This window comes from Somniosus microcephalus, chromosome 13 (assembly GCF_052327205.1).
Source record: "Somniosus microcephalus isolate GS21.2 chromosome 13, FLI_Smic_1.0, whole genome shotgun sequence".
NCBI classification, from domain to species: domain Eukaryota; kingdom Metazoa; phylum Chordata; class Chondrichthyes; order Squaliformes; family Somniosidae; genus Somniosus; species Somniosus microcephalus.
In genome coordinates, this window is record NC_140999.1 from 154,712,700 (window position 1) to 154,740,248 (window position 27,549).

General features: G+C 44.3%; 1 protein-coding gene across 1 annotated transcript in view; it reads right to left on the reverse strand.

Annotated features, from left to right (window-relative positions):
- prex1 (phosphatidylinositol-3,4,5-trisphosphate-dependent Rac exchange factor 1) overlaps positions 1 to 27,549 on the reverse strand; it is a 242,446-nt gene that overhangs the window by 170,158 nt on the left and 44,739 nt on the right. The window lies entirely within an intron of this gene.

Sequence of the window (27,549 nt, forward strand, 5' to 3'; positions counted from 1 at the left end):
ATCGCTGGCTTCCACAGCAGTAGGCATTGACACAGGCCTAGATAGAGAAGGTGCCTGCGTCAGTCGAAAGTCAGGAGTTTGCACAGGTGGAACAGCCTCTTTGACTTCCTGTGTTGGAGAAGAGCACGGAGGCAAAGGATGCTGGTTTGCGGTATCATCCGGAAACAGTTCAACTCAACCAGCCGTTGGAGCCACTGTGACTGTCTCTCCTAGCAACAGTTGATCAGTGTGTCTTCTCCAGACGATGTCCTCAGCACTCTCAACCATGTAAGACACAGGGCCCGTCTGCGCGATCACCGTAACAGGAACCCATTTCGGTCCAGTGTTGTAGTTTCGAGCTAGGACGTGCTCTCCCGGATGAAACCGTCTTCCCCTTGGCTCTTTTCTCTCTCTTTTCAACTTGAGCTTGTTGTTGACAATGGACAATCTGTTCTGCCCTTGGAGGTTTGAGTAAATCAAAACTTGTCCGCAACTGCCTCTTCACCATGAGCGAAGCGGAGGAAGTTTTGGTTGTGGCATGCGGCTCGTTTCTGTAGGACAACAGGAAGCTGTTCAGACGTTGGTGGATTGAGCCCTGACCTTGCGATGCCTTCAAGGCGTGCTTCAAAGTTTGCACGAACCTTTCTGCCTGGCCGTTAGTAGAGGGACGATAGGGCGCAGACCTGATTTGTTGGACACCATTCACATGCAGGAAGGTTGCAAACTCCTGTGATACAAATTGTAGACCGTTGTCACTTACGAGTTGTTCCGGTGAGCCATAACGGCTGAACATCTCACCAAGTTTCTTAATTGTTTTCTCTGCCATGCTAGACATCATCACAGCGACCTCCGGCCACTTGCTACGAGCGTCCACAACCACCATAAACATCTTCTCTCGAAAGGACCGGCGAAGTCCACATGTACTCGCTGCCACACTTCAGGCCAATCCCAGGGGTGTAGGGTTGCCAGCTGTGGAACATTCCAGACCCTTTGACATGGGGAACATGTTTTGGCTTTCTCCTCAATATTTCCATCGAGACCTGGCCACCAGAAGTAGCTTCTTGCCATTTCCTTCATCCGAACCATCCCACTGTGGCCTGTATGAAGTTGTTGCAGTACAGGTTCCCTCAGAGTTGGCAGAATGATGACATGGCGTCCCCGGAGAAGACAACCTACCTGGACGGAGAGCTCATTTCTTTTTGAAATGTAAGGTTTCAAACTAGGAGAATCTCCTATAGCTCTCCCTCGAATGACATCGTCCATTACCTCAGACAGGACTGGATCGTTGCGGGTGTAACTTCGCACCTGAACTGCAGTGACAGGTGCTCCCTCCACTTGTCTAAAGTAGAAGATGTCTATCTGACGAGGCTCTGGGGGAGTAACAGGCAAGGGCAGCCTCGAGAGACCGTCTGCGTTGCCGTGCAAGTCTGATTTGCGATATTTGATGTCGTATGTGTGTCCTGACAACAGTAAAGCCCACCTTTGCATCCTGCTTGCAGCGAGAGATGGAATTCCGGTGTGGGGCCCGAAGATTGAAGTCAATGGATGGTGGTCTGTCAGGAGTGTGAACCTTCTCCCAAACAGGTACTGGAGAAATTTTCGAATTCCAAAAACGATTCCCAAGGCCTCGCGCTCAATCTACGCATAGTTACTCTCGGCCTTGTTCAAGGTGCGTGATGCGAAGCAGATAGGTTTCTCTTCACCAGAAGGCAGGATGTGGGATATGACTGCTCCTACACCATATGGTGATGCATCACATGTTAGCTGCACGGGTAGCTCTGGGTCGAAGTGTGTCAGGACCTCAGACTTCAGCAATGCTTTCTTTGCTTGGACGAAAGCTTTGTTGCATCGTTCAGTCCATTTCCATGTTTTGCCTTGACATAGCAACTAATGTAGCGGCTTCAGCAATGTTGCCAAGTCTGGAATAAACTTTCCATAGTAGTTAAGTAGCCCCAGGAATGAACGTAACTGGCTCATATTCTGGGGCCTCCACGATCGCCTTGACCTTTGACGGCGCCTTATGCAGGCCAGTAGCATCAATCACATGCCCCAGGTACTCAACTGAAGACTGAAAGAATTCACATTTGTCCTTACGAACTCGGAGTCCGTACTCTTTCAGTCGCTGTAGTGTCGCATCCAAGTTCAGAAGATGATCCTCATTTGTCCCAGCGACAAGGATGTCGTCCAGGTAGCACTGGACTCCTGGCAGTCCACTCAAATCTGATCCATTGCCCTTTGGAATAGAGCAGGGGCTGACGTAATTCCAAACGGAAGGCAGCAGTACCTGTATAGCCCCTTGTGTGTCACAATTGTCAGCACCTTCTTCGGTTTGTCATCGACATGCATTTGTAGATAAGCCTGGCATAAGTCTATTTTGCTGAACTTTTGCCCTCCGGCCAGGCCTGTAAAAAAATCACCAATGAGGGGGAAGAGGGTACTGTTCCGCAGACAACACCGGGTTAATAGTCACTTTAAAATCCCCGCAGATTCGAATAGATCCATCCTTTTTCAGGACAGGAACAAGGAGTGTGGCCCATTTGCTCACGCTCACAGGCTCCAGGACTCCATTCTCGACTAAGGCCTCCAAGTTAGCCTCAACTTTTGGCCTAATTGCATAGGGTACAGGTCGGGCCTTGTGAAGCTTCGGCTTGCTGTCAGGTTTAATGTTCAGTCTCACGCCGATCTTTTTCATGCTCCCAAGTGCACCATTGAAGAGTCTGCATGTTTGTTTAAAACTGGAGTCGGACCTGACTCCCCTTTTGACATCATGCGGACTGCAGGCCAGTCCAGCGCGATTTTCTCTAGCCACGCACGTCCCAGTAGAGATGGGTAATTTCCCTTTACCACATATAGTGGCAATTTCGCAGTCTGTCCGTTCAATTGAACAGTCACCTCAATGGCGCCTCTCATGGCCACAGGTTCGCCGGTATACGTCTTTAGCACAATGTTTGTTGGCTGAAGGGTAAGGTGGCTTTAGCATTTTGTTGTAGACAGTGTCAAACAAGGGACACAGCCGCGCCTGTGTCCACCTCCATCCGCACTGATTGTCCCTCCACCAGTGGTGACACCCAGTAGCCATTTGGACCACCTGCAACCGTCAGTGTGTGCACCTCTTCCTCGATGTCGCTCCCCTCTGTTTTGCTTGTTCCATCATGCAGCACTGAATGAACACTCTTTCTTCTCTTGTCCAAATACAGACATTTTGCTTTCATGCTTCCCAGCTGTCTGTTCTTTTTTTTACCTCTACAGGCACGTTCAATGTGACCCTTTTTGCCACAATTTCGGCATTCCAGCTCCGTACACCAGCAGTCATTAGCGTGGTGGCCCGTTTTCCCACAACGGTAACATGTGCCGTTCCGCGCACCTTTAGGCTCAGACGACACCTTGTGAACTTTCCCTGTTGAACTAAACTGGTGAGCCTCCTTTTCCGCCATCTCCATGGAGACACTAACTTCAATGGCCTTTTCAAGAGTAAGGTTGTCCTCAGTAAGAAGGCGCTTCTGTGTGGCTGCACTTTGCAGACCACACACAAGTCTGTCTCTAATGGTGTCATTCAGCACCGCCTTGAACTCGCAGTGTTCCGACAACCTTTTTAAAGCAGCAACAAACATAGTCACTGTTTCCCCCTCCTCTTGATTCCGTTTGTGAAATCGAAATCTCTCAGCAATAACCAGAGGTTTCGGTGAAAAATGTGCTCCAAGAATTTCCACTAGTTGTTTATAGGTTTTAGTTCCTGGCTTAACTGGCTGTACAAGGCTTCGCAGTAAATTAAATGTCTTTGCTCCCAGTATACTCAAAAAGGTAGGCACGACCTTATCGTTTGCCACCGCATTCGCCAAAACAAAATAGTCAAAACATTCCGTATAAGCGCTCCATTACTCCACATTTTCATCAAAATCACCAATGTTTCCGAATATAGTAGCCATCTCACGTTTCAAATTTTAATTTCTGTTTACTCACTGCACCCGTCTCTGTTCCGAGTGTTTTGTAGTCGAAAACAAGAAAGTTCCCACAACGCAGATTCATCCGATCCTCGTCGCCACTTGTTGTGTCGGTACCTTTTTACCTAGACACAATTAGAGCTCAGAACCCAGAGATTCAAACATGAGGCTACTTTATTTAAAAAGGTGGTTCCGGAGAGTACAGAACAAAGAACAAAAACCCAATCAAGAGAACAAACCCAACCATTTATCTGCTGTGACAGCGCCACCGCAGGTGGCAGGAGAACACATAATACATAACTGGTCTAACAAACCAGTCTGTTGTATCTGTTAAGTGCCAACCACAGACACGTGACCGGAGTCACATATAGGCCGGCCGAGTAAGGATGGCAGCTTTCCTTCCCTAAAGGAAATGAGCAAATGGATTTTTACAACGTGACAATTTCATCTTACGATACCAGCTTTTATTAATTACCAGATTTTTATTTATTTAACCGAAATCAAATTATCAAACTGCCATGGTAGGATTTCAATTCATCTTCTCTGGATTATTGGTCCAGGCCTGTAGATTAGTAGTCCAGTAACATAACCATTACATGTGGACAGTGAGAGTTAACTGTGGCATGCAAGGGACATGAACACAAGAACCTAAGAAATAGGAGCAGGAGTAGGCCTTGCGGCCCCTCGAGCCTGCTCTGCCATGAGGTAGTTACAAAGCAAATCAGCAACACTGAAACCAAGAAGGAATTTATGGTCATTTGCAGTTTGTCAGGGTCTCGAAGATGAACCCTCAAAAACGAGAGAAAAACACACAAGGGTTTTGGTGGCAGTGGGAGATTGCCAATCATTAGTTTCAGCTTCAGTGAAGAGAAAGGGAGGGAGAGTTCGGGAATAAAGTGTGACATTTCTGAAAGGAGCCGAAGAGAATTGCTTCTGTCTTGCCAATTTTGAGTTGGAAGAAATCCCAGTGCATCCACAACTTGATGGCAAACACAGCAACATTTGTGGAGTCAAGGGCAGTGGCGGAAAGGTGAACATAGCGTCATCAACATACATATGGAACCTGATGCCAGTCTTGTGGACAATGTCATCAAGAAGCTGCATGCAGAATAGGAAACGACAAAGGAGGGCACAGCAGCAATCGTGTAGCATGGGAGGTTAACTCTAACAGGGAAAAGCAACAATAGCGGACCAGGGAAAATGGAGAAGCAGGAAAAGGATTAAATGGTCAATCGCACTGAAGGCCACACTGAAACCAAGGAGAACTAATGCACTATGATCACATAAAATATCATTGGAGGCTTTGGGCAGGGCAGTCTGTGCAGATGGCATGAAAATCAGAGTGAAGGCGATTCAACCAGCAAGTGTTGGGAGGTGGGGTGAATTTGGATTGCAAAGATGCATTTTATAATCTTCGAAACGAAGAGGAAGTTGGGAGAGCACGAAGGGGTTAACCGGGGGGGGGGGGGGGGCGGGCGTTTGAAGGAGCGAGAGCTAACAGGGCATTTCCAATGGGGCGAGACTTCTGCACAGCCCCAAGATGCCCCTCTGACCCTGGCTGTATTTCTTGTTATTAGCAATCAGGAGGTGGGCTGGGGGGTTGTGCCAGGTTGGGGGTCTAAGAAGGAAGCCATGAAGCTGAACTTTTATAAAAAAAAAAAAAAAAATATATGGTGCTGTTGTTGGGATCTATGAACAGCTGCCCTCAGACCACGAGCATACACCCCTTGACAACTCTGCCTCCAGGGTCCCCTCCAATCACCTTTAAACGTGTGACATGGGCCTAACAAACGGCTCCAGTGTTCGATCAAGATGAACGACAAAAGCCATATTTCCCGCACTTCAATCTAATTTGCACGTGCCTGTCCACTTATAGGCAGGTGCAGTTTAAGCTGTCTGTTCTGGCCATCAGGAAATTGAAGGGGGAGGGGGTGCAGGGAAGTAAAGAAAATCTAGACCAAATTCTTCGCATTTCATCCAGTTGGATAGGCTGTTCAATTTTGCCTCAGTCATCTAGTCACATACACCTAAGCTGACTAACACCTACCAGTCAGAGAAAGGATTATTTTACTTGTATGTTTACAATTTCCCTTCCTTAATTTGAACACTTCCCCCTTTCATGTTTCACCTCAAGCACAAACAGACCAAGAAATATGATTAATAAATGATCTACTGATCTGAAATGGCTTAGTAAACCAATTGTGCACATAGAAAAAATGTTAATCTATACAAGGCAACAGTTGCCAAAGCCATGGCATCTGAATAGGTAGAATTTAGTAGGGCGGATACCATATATTCTTACGTACTTGCAAAAGCCAAATGCACAAGTGGCCAGGAAATTATGTAGCCCACGCAGTCTCCAACATAAATAACTGCCTGGAACTTTAAGCTTCTCGAGTACGATAAATTCATCCTCCAGAGCAGTTGCATTTAAATGGAATAAATTATAGATGCGTTCAAAAATTCAACTTAATTCCTACTGTCAAGTAGAACTACCATTTGAACCTCGACCCACAGAATGTCTTGCCAAAATATTCACAGTTCACAATAACTGCAAATACAGTACAGAAGTGCGCAACACTCACTGATCTTCAAACTGTTTGCAAACATGGTGCCAAGACTGATCAATGAAGCGACGACAATGGATTTTCATTAGTTTATTTACTCCTGGAAGCAGCTGCTGGATCATTTGGGAGTTTTAGAATAGAATTCTCTTCAAGACAATATAGATTAGTTACTGTCTTGGCTTGGCATGACGCACATTAAGAAGTAGTGGAGGTAAATAAGGCGATCAGACCTGCATTCTCCCACTCCTTCAGTAGTGGCTGGTACTCCAACATTCCGTACCAAACGCACTTCCAAAATCCATTTGTTTAAATATTTGTCTACAGGAAAAAAGTTGAAGCATTGAGTACTGATGGCACTACTGGGGTACTGACTGGAAGAATAACGAACCCAACTGAATGAAGGGACTAAGCTAACAATATTTAACCTAAAGCCCAATGATTTTAATTCCTTGGCTAATAATACTGGCAGTGGTTAAAGAAAAAGCACAATACAATTTTAAAAATATACTTAACATCCAAAACTACTGCAAAAAACACAACAACATTTTAAGTGACCAAAATAGTTGTGCAAACTCTAACAGCAATATTAAATCTCCACCATCTTTCTTCAAAACTTGGGAAATCAAAACATGACTCACTTTGGATGCTGCTGTTCCCTTAAGGAAACAATATAGAGCAAGCTCAAGATAAACTGCTGCTTTTGAATGCACATTGCCAGAAAGTGGAATGCAGAAAAATGCTGAGTATCTGTGTGTTTTGACTTGTCGTGCCAACAACTAGAATAGTAGTCTAAAACAGCAAGTGTGTTTATCCAGCTATTTCTTGTGCTGGTGTTCCATTTGACCAAGTAAATACATTTATATGGTGGAAAAGTGTTTTCTTTCCAACCACTGCATTGGATTTCCTTGGCAGTGTGTAGTGTTGTCCATCCCTAACTTACCATGTTATCTGGTAGTGAACAAAGGATCTCACTGTAAACTACCTCATCTCTTTTTTTTTTAAATATAAGAGTGAACTTTACTTCAGTTTGAATTTGAATTTACTTTTTTTTTTTTTTTTTTTTTAAGGGGCTACATCCAATTCCAAGTCTGAATTTATCCAGTTTCTACCCCTACTGGTTGTCCAAGCCCAATCAATCAGAGGACTTTAAGTCATCCGGTGAATGTGGGGTCTTCGAAAGTAGAAGCCAAGTATTAACATTTTATTTTGTGGTAGATCATTTTGGCAAAGCAGACAATGGAAGCATCAGGCTGTAGCACAAAAGTACCTGACAAAGTTTGAGATAAAGCACATCTAAAACAGAGATAGGACTTTGCAGACTCCTTTCCATTACTACCACATCCTGTTTGCTAACATTTCAACTGTGTTATAAATATTTCTTCAGCATTAACCCGCAGGAAACACCAGTTTGAACCTTCCAAGAAAAGATTCTGAAATAAATTGTTCCAAATTATATTGCAGTATTAAAGGAATGAAGAAAGTCTTGGAAAGTTACTGTTTAGAATCTAACAATTCCGGAACAGACTTACAATAGTCTGGGGAGGCGGTGGGGAGCGTTACCACACTTCACCTCCAGCCGGGGGCTTTATTTGAAGTTGAGGTTGATGTGATGGAAGTCTCCCATCTACTTCCTGTGTAAAATGAGTTACTGACTCCAAGTCCACAGCATTAACAAGCAATTAATTGGCAATGTTACTCAAAAGCTCAAGAACAGCTTTTGTGGGGGTGAAAAAAACCTCATGCTGGTACTGATACTAAACCACATTGAGGGGGTCAATAGAGTGAGCACTTTACTGGCAAGTAAAATTATTGACAAGTGCATGTTCAAACTGGGACTAGTGCTCAAGTTCCAATGACAAACATATAAATTCACAAGATTAAAAGTGCAACCAACTAAACTGATACTTTATATATCTGATATAATCAGCTGCAGGTCAAATCAGTTAGTAGCACACAGACCCTTGAGAAAAAGGTTGTGGGTTCAAGCCCCTTCCAAGCCTTCAGTGCTTACATTGTCAGTGATACCATCATTCAGATGAGATGTTAAACCATGGTCCCATCTCCCTGTTCAGGTGGATGCAAAAGAACACTATTTGAAGAGAAGTGGCAAGTTTTCCCAGCGTCCCGAGCAGCATTCTTCCCACAACCAACACCATCAAAAGTAAGTGGACTGGTCATCCATCTCACTGGTGTTTTGGGATCATGCTGTGTGAAAAATTGTCTCCTGTGTTTGTTTACATAACAGTGACTGCATTTCAAAAATCATTTGTTGGATCTGAAACACTATGGGACATCCTTGGACACCCGTTACAAATTTTGAACCTGCCCAAGATATTCTCTCTCGTTAGCCTCAATGGTCTATCTCATAAGCAAACCTGCAACCCTCATGGTCACTTTTGCTACCCAGATGTCTAGATACATGATAGCATAACCTGCAACAATTTAACAATGAGACCGGCTTGTTGTATGCGCATAGTGATCCTCGTACACACCCTCAATCACTTCTCCAATTTTCCAGAAGGTGGGCTGATGAACACTCAAGTGAGAAAAGACCAGATTAAAACCGTTATGCGGCTTCATTTTTCCAATCAGTAAGTAAACATACAAGAAGTAATATTAAATCTCGCCTTACATCAACCTGACTTTTTTTTCCACAAAATTTGTTGTTCAGATACTTATATTCTATGCCTTGGCTAATGAAGGCAAGGTGTGGAGCAGGGAGGTGATGATGGAGCTGTACAAAATGCTAGTTAGGCCACAGCTGGAATACTGTGTGCAGTTCTGGTCGCCACACTATAGGGAGGGATGTTATTGCATTGGAGAGGGCGCAGAGGAGATTCACCAGGATGTTACCTGGCCTGGAGCGCTTCAGCTATGAAGAGAGACTGGACAGGCTGGGGTTGTTTTCCTTTGAGCAGAGAAGGCGGAGGGGGGAATCTGATTGAGGTGTACAAAGTTATGAGGGGCATAGATAGGGTAGATAGAAAGGAACTTTTCCCCTTAGTAGAGGGGTCAATAACCAGGGGGCATAGTTTCAAGGTAAGGGGCAGGAGGTTTAGAGGGGATTTGAGGAAAAACTTTTTCACCCAGAGGGTGGTTGGAATCTGGAACTCACTGCCTGAAAGGGTGGTAGAGGCAGGAACCCTCACAACATTCAAGGAGCATTTAGATGAGCACTTGAAATGCCATAGCATACAAGGCTACGGACCAAATGCTGGAAAAATGGGATTAGAATAGACGGCTTGATGGCCAACGCGGACATGATCGGCCGAAGGGCCTCTTCCTGTGCTGTATAACTTTATGACTTTATGTGGGTGACAGGGCAAGGCCACCTTCATGGTCTGCTGCTGGTTGCTTGGTAGTGGTGGGGGTGGTGGGCTTTCTCCTTGAAACACTGCTGTTCTTCTGATGGTACGCCCCATAGTGCGGTTAGCTATTGAGTTCCAGGATCTTGACCCATTGACAGGAAGAGTACAGCGATACATGTTCACATCAGAATGGTGTGCAAAACTTCGAGTCGAACTTGAAGGGAATGGTCTTCCCACAACATTACTGCTTATTCTTCTGAGCCACAAAAGTTTGCAGCGGAGGGAGGTGTGTTGAAGTAAACTCAGTGAATTGCTGAAATGCATCCTGTAGATCATACCACAGCCATAAGAACTTAACCACACGGCCCTTCGAGCCTGCGCCACCATTCAACAAGATCAAGGCTGATCTTACCACCCCCAAGATTTCCATATCCCTTGAATCCCCAAGAGTCCAAAAATCCATGCATCTATCTCAGCCTTGAATATACTCAACAACTCAGCATCCACAGCCCTTTGGGGTAGAGAATTCCAAAGATTCACAATGCTCCGAGTTAAGAAATTCCTCCTCATCTCGGTCTTAAATGGCCCACCCCTTATCCCGAGACTATGCCCCTTAGTTCTAGACTCTCCAGCCAGGGAAAACAACCTCTCCGCATCTACCCTGTCAATCCCCTCAGAATTTTATATGTTTCAATTAGATCACACCTCATTCTTCTGAACTCCAGAGAGTATAGGCCCAATCTACTCAATCTGTGCTCATAGGACAACCCTCTCATCCCAGGGATAAGCGAGTGAACCTTCGTTGCACCACCTCTAAGGCAAGTATGTCCTTCCTCAGATGAAGAAACCAAAACTGTGCACAGTACTCCAGGTGTGGTCTCACCAAAACCCTGTACAATTGTAGCAGAACTTACTTATTATTGTACTCCAACCTCCCTTGCAATAAAGGCCAACATGCCATTTGCCTTCCTAAATGCTGCTTGTACCTGCATGCTAACTTTGTGTTTCCTGTACGACACCTAAATCTCTCTGAACACCAACATTTAATAGTTTCTCACCATTTAAAAAATATTCTATTTTTCTATTCTTCCCAACAAATGAAATGACCTCACATTTCCCCACATTATACTCCATCAGCCACCTTGCTGCCCATTCACTTAAAAGGCTGCGTGTCCTCATCGCAGCTTACTTTCCCACCTAGCTTTGTATCAGCAGCAAATTTGGATACATCACACTTGGTTCCTTCATCCAAGTCATTAATATAGATTGTAAATAGCCGAGGCCCAAGCACTAATTCTTGCGGCACTTGTTACAGCCTGCCAACCAGAAAATGGCCCATTTATCCCTACTCTGTTTTCTGTCCAATAACCAATCCTCTATCCATGCTAGTATACTACTGCAACCCCATGAGTCCTTATCTTGCATAGCAACCTTTTACGTGGCACCTTAGCAAATGGCTTTTGGAAATCCAAATATACTACATCCACTGGTTCCTTTTATCTACCTTGCTCGTTACATCTGCAAAAAAACTCAAATTTGTTAAAAAAGATTTCCCTTTCATAAAACCATGTTGACTCTGCCCAATTATGATTTTCTAAGTGCCCGGTTACCACTTCCTTGATAATGGATTCCAGCATTTTCCCACTGACTGACGTCAGGCTAACTGACCTTAGTTCCCCGTTTTCTCTCTCCCTCCTTTCTTGAAAAGTGGGGTTACATTTGCTACCTTCCAATCCGCTGGGACCCTTCTAGAATCTAGGGAATTTTGGAAGATCACAACCAATGCATGCACCATCTCTGCAGCCACCTCTTTTAGAACCCGAGGATGTGGCAGTCGTGGAGGGGGTGAAGAGAGTCCAGTGGCACCAATTCATTGAGCTGATCTGTTGAGCTTCTAGATTGATGCAGCTGCAACAGCATTGGAGTGTGGCTCTATCACACTCACTTGAACTTTAGAGATAGTGGTGTGACTTGGATGGGTCAGTACTATTCCTTGCCAAGTAGCCAGCCTCTGTCCTGCTCATTAAGCCACGGTTTTGATAGGGCAGCTTGTTCAGTTTCTAGTCAAAGGTGACACCCAGGGTGTTGCTGCTGCGAGACTCTGTGCCATCCAATATCAGTGAGGTGGCTGGGTTTTCAATTGTTTAAGATAGTCATTCCCTGACAAAGTGGTATGAACGTTACCAGTCACTTATCAGCCCAACTGTGGACGTTATCCTGGTCATATTGTAGGCTGGTGTGTGCCGCATTATCGGAGGAGTTGTGAATGGAGCTGAACACTGCGGGTTTGTCAGCAAATGGACACAGTCCTGACCTTAGAGAGAAGGCCATTAATGAAGCAGCTGAAAATAGTTGGGCCTAGAACACTGCCCTGAGGAGCTTCCTGCAGTGATACTCCCTAGGATGGTGATCTCTGGCCATGACCATCTTCCTTTGAGTCGGTTAGGGCGCACTGGAGCATTTCTCCTTTGACACCTGTTAACTTGAGTCTTTTTAAAAAAGGAACTTGGTGCCATACTCGATTGAATGCTGCCTTGTTGGCAAGGGCAGCTACTCTCACCTCTCCTCTGGCATTCAGCTTGTGTCCATGTCTGGATCAAGACTGTGCTGAAGTCCGGAGCAGTGTCTCTCCTCGCAAAAAAAGACACACTGTGCTAGTTAACGGTTTAAGTAATGCTTTCCTTTACTCAGCCCCATCATTGAACTGAACTTAGACTGGTCAGCTCTCAAGGTAGACCGGCCTAGGCCTTGGCTGCTTCTTCCAACAGTTTCAGAACATGTTGGTCTATTCTTTTGCGGCGACTGTCGGCAAGACATTTGGCAGTTAGACTCCGACTCCTTCCTTGTCCAGGGGTTGGCCAGTATTGCTACGAAATAAACTGGTTACTGCTTTTGCCCAGGTATGGGCATCTTGAAATGCAATAAACAAAGATAAAACATTCTAGTTTTTAATGGGAATGTTTACTGGAAGTATTTTAATTATGATTTATCCATTTGCCTCACTCAAAAATAACTTCCAATAAACTCTCTCATCAATTCTCAGACGAGTCCATCAACATGTCAAGCCACACTGTATACGTTGCACCAGTCTGCCTCTCCTAGCTCTGAGAATTAACCCTTAAAAATCCTGAATGAGTTCACAGAAACAGATTGCAACCGAAACCAAAAACCTCCCGTCAAATAGCCAATAATCCCCAACAATAGCACTATGGAAACTAATTTTTTCATCTTTCTTTGCCAATTCACTTAAGATAATAAGGCCTAGAAATTCACTTTGGGCCCGCCAGCTGGCGTGCGCCCAAAAGTTAGCGCTGAGCCAGTTGCGAACATCAGATATTCAGTTTTTGCGCCCCAAGTCGGAACCGGGCACTATTCCAGGGTGTGCCCGCCCCCGCTTGGGGCGCTGAAACTGAATTTCAGCGCTCTAGGCACCGCTGCGCCACCCGCTGCGGAGCGGCAGGCTGCGGTACTGCAGGCCTCCTCCTTCTCTTAAGGGGGAGGTGCCTGCAACGGGGAGATCGCCGCTGGATAGTGCCGGCAAATGAGCCTGGCACCACGGAGAAGTGCCGGGTTCGCGGAAAGCAGCCGGCAATGCCGCGGGGGGGGGTGGAGGAAGCCGGTGCGGGCAGGCGGCCGCCAAAAAAGCGGCCGGCCACACCTCCACCTTAAAGCGCCCCACTAAGGCTACAGTACGGCCCCGTTTTCTGATTGCTGTTTGCGGCCGCTGCGGAAGAGGCGGCCGCAACTCAATATGGGGGTCGGGCCGGTAGCGGGGTGGTAGCGAGGCACTGCGCACACCGATGGCGTCATCGGTGCCGGCGCAGTGCTAACGGCTACCGCCGCCATTACCGCTGTGCTGAATATCAGCGCAAACTCCTCTATTGGCGCAGAAGCCCTCTTTGGGCGGTAACTGGCCGCAAAGCTGGCAGCGCCTTACTGAATTTCTAGGCCTAAGTATCTACACTGAAATACAATCTATACTGAAACAATCTATACTGAAATACAAATACATGTATTTTTGTTCAGAAGGAGGCAAATCACATTACAGTGACAAAAGTTGTTTTATTGGTCTTCTAAAGAATTACATAAAAGTTCTTCTCGTTCAGCATAGCATAATAAACATTGAAAATACGAATGCAAAGCTGAAGTGCATTCGCAAAAACATAATTGTAAACACAGGGAGCATCGAAAGATCTGATATTCATTTGCTAAATTTCCAGGACTGTATTTAAAAGCCATGAAGAAACAGCTAATTTAAAAGTACGTCAAATAACAGGGGAATCCCAACATATGCACAAGACAAATTTGATTTATATAAAAATAGATGTAAATAATCCAGAATTTTTTTTAATTCGTTCGTGGGATATGGGCGTCGGAGGCAAGGCCAGCATTTATTTCCCATCCCTAATTGCCATGGAGAAGGTGGTGGTGATCCGCCTTCTTGACCCGCTGCAGACCGTGTGGTGAAGGTGCTCTGATAGTGCTGTTGAATAGGGAGTTCCAGGATTTTAACAAAGCAACAATGAAGGAACAGCAATATATTTCCACGGTGCACCAGTGGTGGAGGGAGTGAATGTTTATGGTGGTGGATGGGGTACCAATAAAGCGGGCTGTTTTGTCCTGGATAGTGTCAAGCTTCTTGAGTGTTGTTGGAGCTGTACTCATCCAGGAAAGTGGAGAGTATTCCATCACACTCTTGACTTGTAGATGGTGGAAAGGCTTTGGGGAGTCAGGAGGTGAGACACTCACCACAGAATACCTAGCCTCTGACCTGATCTTGTGGCTGGTCCAGTTAAGTTTCTCGTCAATGGTGACTCCCCCACCCCCCCCCCACCAAAGGATGTTGATCTTGGGGGATTCGGCAATGGCAATGCCGTTGAGTGTCAAGGGGTGGTGGTTAGGTTCTCGCTTGTTGGGTATTGTCATTGCCTGGCACTTGTGTGGCGCAAATGCTACTTGCCACTTATCAGCCCAAGCCTGAATGTTGTCCAGGTCTTGCTGCCTGCAGGCAGGGACTGCTTCATTATCTGAGCAGTTGCGAATGGCACTGAACACTGCAATCATCAGCGAACATCCTCACTTCTGAACTTATGATGGAGGAAAGGTCATTGATGAAGCAGCTAAAGATGGTTGGGCCTAAGACACTACCCTGAGGAACTCCTGCAGCAATGTCCTACGGCCGAGATGATTGGCTTTCAACCACCACAACCATCTTCCTTTGTGCTAGGTATGACCCCAGCCAATTAAGAGTTTTCCCCCCCCCCGATTCCCATTGACTTCAATTTTGCTAGGGCTCCTTGATGCCACACTAGGTCAAATGCTGGCTTGAGGTCAAGGGCAGTCACTCTCACCCCTGAAAGTCAGCTCTTTTGTCCATGTTTGGACCAAGGCTGTAGTGAGGTCTGGAGCCAAGTGGTCCTGGCAGAACCCGAGCTGAGCATCGCTGAGAAGGTTGTTGGTGAATAAGTGTCACTTGATAGTACTGTCGATGACACCTTCCATCACTTTGCTGATGATTGAGAGTAGACTGATGGGACAGTGATTGGCTGGATTGGATTTGTCCTGCTTTTTGTGGACAGGACATACCTGGGCAGTTTTCCACATTGTCAGGTAGATCAAATCAAATCAACTTTTGTCATTGTTAGTGCACAAGTGCAGTACAACGAAGTGTAGGTTTGCGGCTCCAGAGAGTGTACATTTAGATTAAGACATTTAAACATTCAACATACATTTGGCTTGTAATACATTAACATAAACATAACCATAATAAAGTGCATTGGCAGATGTGCAGGCTTTAGAGTTTATTTGTGGAGTTCAGTAGGATGACAGCCCTGGGAAAGAAGCTGTTTCTAAATCTGGTCGTACAGGTGCGAATGCATCTGTAGCGTCTCCCAGATGGCAGGAGGGCAAACAGACTGTGGCTGGGGTGGGTAGGGTCTTTGATGATGGACCGTGACCTCCGTAAACAGCATTTCTGGTATATGTGCTCTATGGTCGGTAGCCGGGTGCCGGTAATGCGTTGGGCAGTTTTGACTACCCGCTGCAGGGCTTTCCGGTCATAGTAGCTACAGCTGCCATACCATACTGTGATACAGTTCGTCAGGATGCTCTCTATTGTGCAGCGGTAAAAGTTAGAGAGGATCGGGGTGACAAGTGACATCCCTTCAGCCTCCTTGGGAAATATAGGCGCTGCTGGGCCTTCTTCACCAGAGAGGAGGTATGGAGGGACCAGGAGAGGTCTTCCGTGATGTGGACTCCGAGGAACTTAAAGCTGTCCACCCTTCCGCCTTTTAGACTTCCTGCTGTCCACCCTTCCGCCTTTAGACTTCCTGAAGTCCACAATGATTTCTTTGGTTTTCTTGATGTTAAGGGCCAGGTTGTTATCGGCGCACCACTTCACGAGATGCTGGACCTCCTCCCTGTAGGCTGACTCATCGTTGTTGGTGATCTGGCCTACTACCGTGGTATCATCCGCAAATGTTGTAGCTGTACTGGAACAGCTTGGCTAGAGGCGTGGCTACTTCTGGAGCACAAGTCTTCAGCACGATAGCCGGGATGTTGTCGGGGCCCATAGTCTTTGCTATATCCAATGCGCTCAGCCGTTTCTTGATAACATGTGCAGTGAAGCGAATTGGCTTAAGTCTGGCTTCTGTGATGGTGAGGACCTCATGAGGAGGCCGAGATGGGTCATCCACTCAGCACTTCTGGCTGAAGATGGTTGCAAACGCTTCAGCCATGTCTTTTGCACTCATGCTGGGCTCCACCATCATCGAGGATGGGGAAGTTCATGGAGCCGCCTCCTCCTCCAGTTAGTTGTTTAATTATTCAAAGTCAAAATGCAGCTTAATAATTTTTTTTTTTTTTTTTTTTTTTTTTTTTTTAAATAGTAAGCCAATAGATTTCCAGAAAAACAGAGGCCATAGCTGCTTTATACCCAAGCAGCCGTTCCTGCACTCGTGTCACATTTTCCAATTCCCACAACAGCCATCATTATGAATTCTAAGGAAGATTGTTAATGTATCAGTAGTCTGAGCTATAAAACACAAACACATCAACTAGGAATTGGGTTCAGACTGCTCAAACTAATTTCAGAGCCCTGATAGCCAGCAGCTGTAAATTGTTTAAATTCAAGTTTTGGAGACTTAGGGGTCGATTTTCATTGACCCGTGGAGTCGGGATTGGAGCTGTATGGGGGGGTTAAAGTCCCGAATTCAGGGGTCCCGACACCATCCCGCCCCCATCTAAGTTTCAAAGGAGGCGGGTACCCGCCCCGCACTGGGACCTGCCTACCCAACAATTAACTGCCTGTAGATAACAGGCAGTTTTTAGCCTAATCCCTATTTTAAAGCTTGAACTGTGGGATTCCAGACGGCTCCAAACCACGCCAAGTTAGAGTCGTCGGGCCGTCGGGTTGAAGGACTTTGAGGGGTCGAGATGTCGGTGTTCAGGCGAGGAGTGATGGGTGCATGAGTGCAAAGCTAAGTGTGTTTGTTGTGGCTAAAGTGATTAAAGAAGTTTAAATTACCTGTACTTACCTTTTCAGCCTTCCTTCCTCTAGGTTTCAGGAGTCCATCATCCAACCGGCACAGAAAGCAGAATGGCTGCGAACTGTCAAAAGTGACAGCCTTCAGCTTTCTGTGCCAGTGAAATTTCTAACTGAGTCTGTGTAAAAGGACTCAGGTTAGAAGTAATACTGTCAGTGTTTGACAGCTTCAAACAGCTGTGAAACACTGATATTTCAAAAGCTCTTGACAGATGAAATTTCAGTCTGTGACGTCACCTGTTGCTGGGTGGCCCTTAATTGGCCTGCTGAGCCCGCTGGGCGGGCTCAAGGTCAATCAAGTTAAAATCACGTGGGCTGGCCGCATCTCGATGGAGGCGGGACTACAACCCCGAAAGTTGTAGTCCCGCCTCCTTCCCAACTTCTGAATGAAAAGCACCCCCTTAATCCCACCCATTCTTAAAAGGTGACAAAATGGTAAATTAACCCAGTGAGCCAATCACACTATAGCCATATTATTTATATATACTTTTATTAAATATCCCTTAGGAAATTAGGCATTTCCATAGATAATTATCTTTGAAAATTTCACTCATTGCTAATTAATTGTACATTTGCAATCATACAGAAGGAATAATAGATCCAGTTAATGATTTTCCTTCCAAAAGCTTCAAAGTGAATATTACTATTCTTCACAAGTCATTATGTATGGATTGAGATTGGATTTCTTAAAATATCAGAGATAGAATACCATTATCTATTTGTACTAAAAGGTTACAACATGCTTGGATCTACTTTGGCACAACAGCCCAATTTGTGCAGTGAGTAATTCCCTTCAAACAAGTACCTCGCTGACAAAAGAGTCAAATTCATTTTTTGAACAAAGACTACTGACTACAGGCAACTCTAATTCAGCTGATAATATAATGCCAGTCCTGACCACATTGCTTTCAAAGCTCGACAGACCTCCAGTGAAACTTGAGGTTTAATAGAACAACAACATTGGCAGATCTCCTGTTCAGATGTTGACAGAAATGACTGTGGAACAATAGACTGGATTGTGAATCAGCCAGCCAACACAGTCATACATTCACTGCACTGATTTATAATTTTACCCATTTCCAAAATAAAAACCCTGACCACCAAGAATTATTTGATGAACCCTAACTGTTGGAACCATGCCAACCTTTGTAAGCTTGAATTTCCATTCAGTAATATTTCTAGCCTTTAGCTAGAGCAAGTCGTTTGCTACGAACAGCCCCAAACTCATTCAGAACATAAAATTGTTTACACTCTACAAAGAAATTTGATGTGAAATTTTAAGGAAAATATCTCTCTCTACAGCTGTGAACAGTGCACATTTGAGGAAGTCAGAAAATGAGACAAAACTTGGAGTGGTCACTTCACAGGCAATTTGACAATATAAACTTAGTAACGAAAGGGAGTCAACTAAAGAGAGGTCCTCAGTGTCTTGGTCCAGTAAATTGCAGCTTCTTGTCTGCTGAGCATTTGACAGACTCTGATTTATTTTTACACATAGACAACTGTTGAACAATAGTTACTGTTCAGGAATTACATTCGCATTACCTTCAATTTCCAAGCAATTCAATTACTGTACCCAATTTTGTACTATATACTATGTATTGTGTAAACTGCCTCTATTCCTGGGTAGAATTACATTGCTCCCAACACAAATTAGAAACACAAGACAAATGTATTATCTCACCTAACTGCACTATATTGTAAGCTTGGTGCACAATTATTGGCAGCATGCTCCTAATTTCCCTGATTTGGCATGACATTCTAAACTATATGAGTCATGATTTAAAAAAAAAAAATTTTAAAACCTCGTTCCCAACCTAACTTACAGGTTTTTGCAATGCTGCGAAGTCATTGAACCAATGTTAAAAAATGGGTTAAAATCTTATCTCCATGCATCCAGTTTTATCAGATTTATGCTGTTCCTTCACACTGAAATGACAAATCCACTAGTGCTGTAATGCAGGAGTCCTAGGGGGAAAATTTCGGTTGCTTTGCGCCTCCCGTTAGTGCCCTAAGAGGGCGCTAACGGGACGCAAAGCAGCTAGCGCCTGGCGAGGTTAGTGCCACTCGCGAAATTGACCAGTCGTTCTGCGGCGCCGCGAAACACTTCCGCCACAATCTCCTGCGCCCACAGATCGTGACGTCAGTCAAGCATGCAACGCCCCGGGTAGCACCACAGACCGGATATTGAGTCGCGCCCCCTGTCTTAGCACCTGCCGCTAGGAATGACAGGTAAAGGGGAACGTTTTCAATTCGGGAAGGGTCTGGGGGAGTGTTATTTAAAGGCAGGCGCTTCTGCCTTTTCTTGTCAGCAAAATTTTTGGTTTGAACACTGTCCTCAGGACACCACTTTTGAGGTTCCTAAGTGTCGTGCTCTTTCTGTGGGCCTATTCATTAGTGCTTCCAACACAATTGCTTTTGAGGTCTCTCCAGGCCGAGATTCAATGCTGCAATGAGCAGGGTGTGGCTGGTCAGCAAGATGGCCCCTCCCCTTTAAGAACTGGACGTCGCCAGTCTGTCTGGCTTCCATGGTAACTGGCATCGCCTGAGCTTCGGTAGCATTCCAAGGTAGCGCCTCGCTCCCTGATGTTTGCGCCTTGAGAGATGCGTAGCAGCTGATTGAACATTCAAATCACCTCCATGCGCGATAGAGGCGAATTTTGCAGTCGGAGGCGACAATTAGCACTGGGCGCTAAACTTAGCGCCCAGCTGATATTAGTGCCCCAAAATGGGCGATACCAAATTTTTCTCCCCATGCATTTTATAGGCCATTAGCCTCTGGGCACATAAAATTTAAATCCAAATTCACATCAGTTTGCATACATCTCAAGCTGCTGACACCAAGAGATCTCGATTCTAATTTAGGATTCATCCATCAATGAGGCTACAGCTCTAATAACAGCCCTCTCCAAATCTTCAGGTCTGCAAAATTCTAACAGGACAAACCAGCGAGTAAGAAACAGGAATGCAAACGTATCCAAGTTTTCTGGGCTTTGTAGGCCAAATTGTTTGGGTTCATTGGCTCACAAGCCATAGCTTGAACAAGTCTGCTATAGTGGACTGAACACCGTGCAGCAGCAACATTCATCATCAACAGCAGCTTCAATTTATTAACATGTCCCAAAGCGCTGTTCAGCTTGTGACGTCATCCAGGTGAAATAGTGCAGATGGAAAGAGGGAAATCGACAAATTTTGCTACAGAAATTTAGGCTGCAAATTGGAGGATTTCAGAATTCAAGATGATCGAGTTTTAATAACCGCTGTAGAATTTCAATAATGTACGTGGTTAAAGTAGACCTGTAGTTACAAAGCTTCTACAAGTTAAATGCCCACAAGATCAGATATCTTTTCTCAAAAGGAAGGACCAGCAATTACTTCTTCGCATAATGTAGGGGAAGGATCAAGACAGTTAGATAATTCATCAAGAAAGTTAGTCAGTAAATATTTTACCAAAACATGAGCATTTTAAACTTCAAATTTAAATAAAAACTCCACATGCAGCACGATTACCAATATCGGCTTCAGCAGTCAAAAATCATGGACAAAGCTCTTTGGCGTCCTTATATCACCAGGGTGTGTTGGATAATTCCCTCATATTCCCTTAGTTTTCCCTGCCCCACACCCCAAACAAAACTGCCAGCAAATTTAGATGTATGCACAAGTAGACGTAAAGCAGGAGAATAGATGGTCAAACTCAATAAAAACTCACATCTTCTGCTCGTAGAACAGCAACATGGAAATTGGGAAAACATTGTGCACAAGCAGAAAAGGTGCAAACTGGGGGTGAAAAAAAGTGACGCACCGTGCACCATTACATTAAAAAAGGGACAGCCCATTCGGAGTTAAAATTGGGCCAAAGTTTCTATTCATGAATTAAACTTGATGCGCACACATACAAATAAGAGAAAATATTGAACACAATTTAATAAACTTTTCCATTAATCCTGTTAAAGACATCCTAATAAGATATACAAGTCTTCTGCCATAGCATTTAATTAACTTTAGTGTAGCACTTTTATAACTTTCTGTGTGAACAAAAAGCAGTGAGCACAGCATCTTTCCATGTGGGGTAAATTTGCTACGCAATTTTAATTGTGGGCTTGTGAAAATAATTTTGGGGCTAAAGCAGGCTTTTGAATTAAATTCAGAATAAATTACATCTGCTGAAGGAGAACTCATGACAATTCTTTCTATTTTCAAATCATACATTGGCGTAAATTCACACTAATTGCTCATAAAACAGAGCGTACCATTCCTCTGAAATAGATAGCTGCATTTTGCTTCCTCTCAAACCCTCCAGGATGGAAGTGTCAACTGGTCAAGAGAATATAAATGGAGTACATAGAATTTACAACACAAAAACAGGCTATTCGGCCCAACTGATCTGTAGGGCTGGATTTTGTCAATGGGGACGTGATGGAGGCGGGACTCCCACTTTTTGGGTTGTAGGCCCATCGATTTGTGGCCAAGAGCTTTTGACAGATGAAATATCAGCATTTGACAGCTCTGTGAAGCTGTCAAACACTGACAATCTGACTTCTAACTTGAGTCCTTCTCCACAGACTCAGTTAGAAATTTCGCTAGAACAGAAAGCAGAATGCTACAACTTTTGACAGCTCGTGGCCATTCTGTTTTCTGTGCCGGTGAGATGAGGGACTCCCAAGACCTGAAGGAAGGAAGCCTGTATTAGTAAGTAAAGTCAAACTTATTTAAACACTTTACACACGCCAAACACACTTATATCTGCACTCATGCACCCATCACTCACCTGAACACCGGACATCTCGAACCCTCCAAGCCCTTCAGCCAGACGGTCCGCCTCACTAAATTGGCGTGGTTTGGAGCTGTCAGGCAGCCCACACTTCAGGGCTAAAAATAGGGATTAGGCCAAAAACTGCCCGTTAACTACTTGTTAGCAGGCAGTTAATTGGCACTAATCCCCTTCCCGCCTCAGGGAGGCAGCTCCTAGCACAGGTCAGGTACCCGCCTCCTGGGAAACGGGCATGGAGGCGGGTAGGGTTCGTGCCCCCCGATTCTGCAATTTTCCCCTCACTCCCACCTCCACAGGGCTTGGAAATTCGAGCCCATAGTGGTTATGCTCCACACAAGCCTCCTCCCATCCTATTTCATCTAACCCCATCTCCACATCTTTCTATTCTTGCTTCAAGTACTTTTCCAGCTTCCCCTTAAATGCATCTATGCTGTTCACCTCAACTACTCTACGTGGCAACGACTCCATATTCTAACCTCCTTCTTCTTCGGCAGTCCCTCGGAACAGAGTATGACTTGCTTTCACATTAAAAATGAGTTCTCAGGTGACTGATGAGTTCAATGCGGGAGTCCAGAACCAGGCGTCACAGTCTAAGGATAAGGGGTAAACCATTTAGGACTGAGATGAGGAGGAATTTCTTCACCCAGAGAGAGAGAGAGAGAGAGAGAGAGAGAGAGAGAGGTGAACCTGTGGAATTCTCTACCACAGAAGGCAGTAGAGGCCAATTCATTAAATATATTCAAGGAGGAGTTAGATATATTTCTTAAGGCTAAAGGGATCAAGGGATATGGGGAGAAAGCAGGGACAGGGTACTGAATTTGGATGACCAGCCATGATCGCATTGAATGGCAGAACAGGCTCGAGGGGCCGAATGGCCTACTCCTGCTCCTATCTTCTATGACTAGTAAGGGCATCAAGGGATATGGCGATAAGGCCGGTGAAAGGAATTGAGGCAGAAGATCAGCCATGATCTCACTGAATGGCGGAACAGGCTCGAAGGACCGAATGACCTACTCCTGCTCCTATTTCTTATGTTCTTATACAGTCTCTGTCACAGGTGGGGCAGACTGTGGTTGAAGGGACAGGTGGGTGGGGTGCTTGGGTTGATGTGCGCTCCTTGCACTTGGCTTCCGCTTGCTCCCGGCGAAGAGACTCGAGGTGTTCGGCGCCTTCCCGAATGCTTCTTCTCCACTTCGTGCGGTCTTGGGCCAGGGATTCCCAGGTGTCAGTGGTGATGTTGCACTTTTTCCAAGGAGGCTTTGAGGGTGTCCTTGAAGCATTTCCTCTGCCCATCTGGGGCTCTCTTGCCGTGTCGGAGCTCAGAGTAGAGCACCTGCTTTGGGAGTCCCGTATCGGGCATGTGGACGATGTGACCCGTCCATCGGAGCTGATCAAGCGTGGTCAAAGCTTCGATGCTGGGGATGTTGGCCTGAGCGAGAACACAGACGTTGGTGCGCCTATCCTACCAATGGATTTGCAGGATCTTGCGGAGGCAGCGTTGGTGGTACCTCTCTAGTGCTTTGAGGTGCCTGCTGCACTCCCATCCTCTGTCATCGATATTCTAACCACTCCCTCGGTGAAGAAGTTTCTCCTGAATTCTTTATTGGATTTATTAGTGACTACCTTTTAATTATGGCCCCGAGTTTTGGTCTCTCTCACAAGTGGAAACATCTTCTCTAGGTCTATCCTATCAAACCCCTTCATAACTTTGAAGACCTCTATTAGGTCATCCCTCAGCCTTCTCTTTTCTAGATGAAAGAGCCCCAGCCTGATTAATCTTTACTGATAGTTCTAACTCCTCAGTCCTGGTGTCATTCTTGTAAATCTTGTTTGCACCTTCTCCATTGCCTCTATCGTTTTTGTAATATGGAGACCAGAACTGTGAACAGTGGTCCAAGTGTGGTTGAACCAAGGTCCTAAACAAGTTTAACAAATTCCAGGCTTTTCAATTCTATTCCTCTAGAAAATGGACCCCAATGTCTAGTTTGCATTTTTTATGGTCTTGTTAACTTGCGCTACTACTTTTAATGATTTGAGAATGTGTATCCCCAGATCCCTTGGCTCCTCTACCCCATTTAGACTCTTATTTTCCAGGGAGTATGTAGGCTCTTTATTTCTCCTACCAAAATGCACCACCTCAGACATGTGTATTGAAATGAATTTGCCATTTCCACGCCCAACGTCGTCTTGTAACTTGTTGGGAGTCTTCCTCAATATTAATCATACCCCACAATTTGGTGTCGCCGCAAATTTTGAAATTGTACTTCCAATTCAGGTGTCCAAAAAGTTTACGTAACTGGTGAACAAAAGTGGTATCAGCACCGATCCCTGTGGAACACTGCTTCCCACCCTCCACCAGTCTGAGTAACTACTTTTAACCCCTACTCGGTTTTCAGTTTTGTAGCCAGTTTGCGATCCATTCTGCTACTTGTCCCCTGACTCCAAGTGCTCTGACTTGGTCATGAGTCTACTATGTGATACCTTATTAAAAGGCCTTCTGAAAATCCAAGTATATTACATCTACTGCATTACGCTCGACAATTCCTTCTACTACTTTGAAGAATTTAGTAAGGTTGGTCAAGAATTCCCTTTTGAAATCAGTGTTGAGCACTCTATTCTATTTTCAGTTTCTAAGTGTTTTTCTATTATATCTTTGAGTAAAGATATTACCTTTCCTACCACCAATGTTAAGCTAACTAGTCTATAGTTCCCTGGACTTGTTCCATCTCCCCTTTTAAATGTAGGAGTAGCATTAGCAATACAAACAACTTCGATACCCATGAAAGTTTGGTCTTTGGTTTGGTAAAGTGGCACCGTGGTGACACAGCTACATGTGTAGTTGAGGAAAGTAGCCACATACAGATCAAGTTTAGTGGCACTGTTTCAGTGAACCACATTGGTACTTTTTGTTACAATTAAGGTGCTGTGTAAATGCAAGCTATTGCTGCTACCAGTTCCCTGGCTCCCAAGAAGCAACTGCAACACATTAGTATAAACATTCTATAGAACAGCAGCACAAAAGCTGTATCATTCATTTTTCTTATAAAAAAGGACAAGATTGGAGCTTGCACAACATATCTACAGTTTAGATGGTCAGCTGCTTCCAATATAGTTCAACTGGTTTGGCTTCCAAGATCCTGCGCATACAGAGTTTAAGATCACATGGACAAGAACTCCTGCCTCGGACTCAGGACTGGCCTAGTATTCCAGAAAAAGGGTCAGCATTATACTTGATGCATGCAGGATCTGGATTGAATCCCATGGATAATGCTGGCATCTCAAGTCTCGTTAAAACACAATTTTTAGTCAACAAAATACTTAAATTCACCTAACTTTATAGGCAAAAATTAATGAGTCATTACCATTATGAAGGACATGCCAACACAGCAGGTAAAATTAATACAGGTGAGCAGATACAGCTGTAAAATCCTCGTCACAGAAGCAATCGGCTCCACAGCGCACTGTGAGCAATAACTTCAATCCCTTTGCTGTACACAATGTTCATTAAACATATCGCAAACTATATGAATTACTACAGCTGGTTTTCCAGTGAATGTAAACCAGTTATAAATACAAACCATTTTGCAAAGTAACTGTATAGCTTCAGTACAGCAACAAGTCTCTTATGCCAGATCTAACAATACTGTTAACCTAAAGAAAGTTGCAACTTCAAAACAACATTTAAGGAAACTTAGGGAGGGGCTGAAGTAGTAATTCCATTTTTTCTTCAATGGTTTTATTACTTTGCGGTACCACAGTGGAACTACTACACAATGTAACAGGGTGGTGGCAATAACAACTGCAGTACTAACTGTGTACTGTTGTGGGCGAGATTACGTATCCTATGAAGCTGCAAGTTTGAGGTCACTTGTAAAGAATAATATTTTATTTTTTACAATTTTAGACTTATAATCAGATCCTCCTTGGGGACCATGGGCTTAAAAAATATTGATACCACTTCAAACAAGAACATTTCTCCCACTGCATCAACCTTACTATGTGCCCAGAAACTATACAAAACAATTTAAATTTCTAATAATTTTGAAAATGACACTGTAACTGAACAAAAAGGATTGACGTCAATAACAAAAAAAACCACATTATAGTTGTGAATTGCCAACACTAGTACTTAAAAGCAGAAACGTCACAGCTGTTCCTTCTCATAAACTCGTCTTTTTAATAGCAGCACTGATGATCTTGTGCTGCGACAGAGATTTAACCTTTTCGCATAACTATGTGCAATATCTCAGAAAATTATTGGACATGACAATGGCATGATGTATCATGTACCAAACTCAGAAGCCATCAACGAGGAAACCCAGGATTAAGCAGATGTTCAAAGAGCATCACTCACATCCTACTCCTGACAGATGTTACACAACCACATCGGTAGATGCCTGCAAGCAGGTTGACTGCTCTTGATCCTCTTTACTCAGGACGAGTGCAGGGAGGAACAGGTAAAATAACATTTCACCCATTTTGAAAAATAATCCGTTCTTCACAAGTATGCTGCTGTAATTAAATATTGCTCATGTCTGCTACTTCAGGGTGGTCTTGGCAAACGCCCTCATTGTGATCATAAAAATGTAGCCTTTATAATTAGGAGGTGAATGGTTACAAACACTTTCATTCATCGTTAGTACATGCAATAAAAATAAGTAATAAACTGTCGCACTTAACACACATTGTGCTGTTGCACTAATGCATATGCAAATCTCTTGCAATTACCAGGCCAAATTTCATATTCATAAAACAGCAAGAAATTGTAACTCAATGGATAATTAATGTAGCAATAAACAAACGGGAATAAAAACCTCCAATCTTGGAAGTTGAAACCTCCCCCCCGACCCTGCCAAAAGATTAGCAAACAGCTCCCAATAAAATGAAACAAAAAACCCTGCAATCGCAGTCCACGAGAAAAGCCAGATTTGCCAACATTAAAAAAGATCAGATTTGAAGAATAGAACAGCAAGTTAAAAAAATGAACTTATCATAACTTGACATATTATAGGGTTAAAGAATATTTTAAAATGTGGTACCGTAGTAGGAATTTTGCAGAAATTCCCAAAACAAAACACAGCAGCATATTCTGAAGTGAAAGGTGGCTCTACTAAAAGCTTTACATTTTAGTAGGAGTGAGAACTTTTAACTGCCTCAAATATTTGCACTGACAAGTGTACAGACATGCTTTATGTTGTAGTCACTTCCACTTGCATAAAACTTAGCAGTTAGTTTAAAATAAATTGGAATATGCAAAATAAACAACGCCCGCAAAACTTTTAAAAAAAACATTACGCTGCAGTGTCATTATTGAGCGACTGCAACATAGTTGACCCTCTCCAGCAGGCTGCCTCAGAGCCATACAAAGGCATATTAGAGAGGGGCATGGCGTAACAGGTTGCAATGGATCTTTAAGTTCTGTACCTCTTTCACATTCAAG